Below are 954 nucleotides of genomic sequence, written 5' to 3' on the forward strand. Positions count from 1 at the left end.
ACACAAACACTGCGGAAGGCCGCAGGGTCCTCTGCCTAGGAAAACCAGAGAACTTTGTTCACTTGTTTATCTGCTGACCTTCCCTCCACTATTGTCCTGTAACCCTGCCAAATCCCCCTCTGCGAGAAACACCCAAGAATGATCAATAAAAAAAAAAAAAAAAAAAGCTAAAAAAGAAAATTAGCCAGGCGTGGTGGCCCCACTTTGGGAGGCTGAGGCTGGAGGATCACTTAAGCCCAGGAGGTTGAAGATGCAGTAAGCAGTGTTTCACGCCACTGGACTCCAGACTGTGTGAGAGAGCAAGACTCCATCTCTAAAAAAATTAATAAAAAATAAAATATGGATGTAAAATGTTAATTTATAGTACAGATCAATGTGGCAGAGATGATTAAATATTACCTACGTTTACTACTTGGTTAAATCTAGCTGGTAGTGAAATGTAAAGAGCTGGATTTACTACTTATAGGAAATAAAAAATGCAGATTCAATACTCCTAAAATGTCAGTGGTGACACGATTTTTAAAAAATTAAACAGATGCACTGTTTTTAAAAAAACCTCTTCTCGGCCAGGCACGGTGGCTCACACCTGTAATCCCAGCACTTTGGGAGGCCAAGGCGGGCGGATCACAAGGTCAGGAGATCAAGACCATCCTGGCTAACACAGTGAAACCCCATCTCTACTAAAAATACAAAAAAAAAATTAGCCAGGCATGGTGGCGGACGCCTGTAGTCCCAGCTACTTGGGAGGCTGAGGCAGGAGAATGGTGTGAACCCTGGAGGTGGAGCTTGCAGTGAGCTGACATCACGCCACTGCACTCCAGCCTGGGCCACAGAACAAGACTCCGTCTCAAAAAAATAAAAATAAAAACAAAACCTCTTCTCAGTATGTATGTAGGTACATACATACACCAGTTAGGGTTGCCCTTGTTCTTAAGGAAAGATAATCTCCTTGAG

The sequence above is a fragment of the Gorilla gorilla genome, chromosome 16, assembly GCF_029281585.2.
Source record: "Gorilla gorilla gorilla isolate KB3781 chromosome 16, NHGRI_mGorGor1-v2.1_pri, whole genome shotgun sequence".
Classification (NCBI taxonomy): domain Eukaryota; kingdom Metazoa; phylum Chordata; class Mammalia; order Primates; family Hominidae; genus Gorilla; species Gorilla gorilla.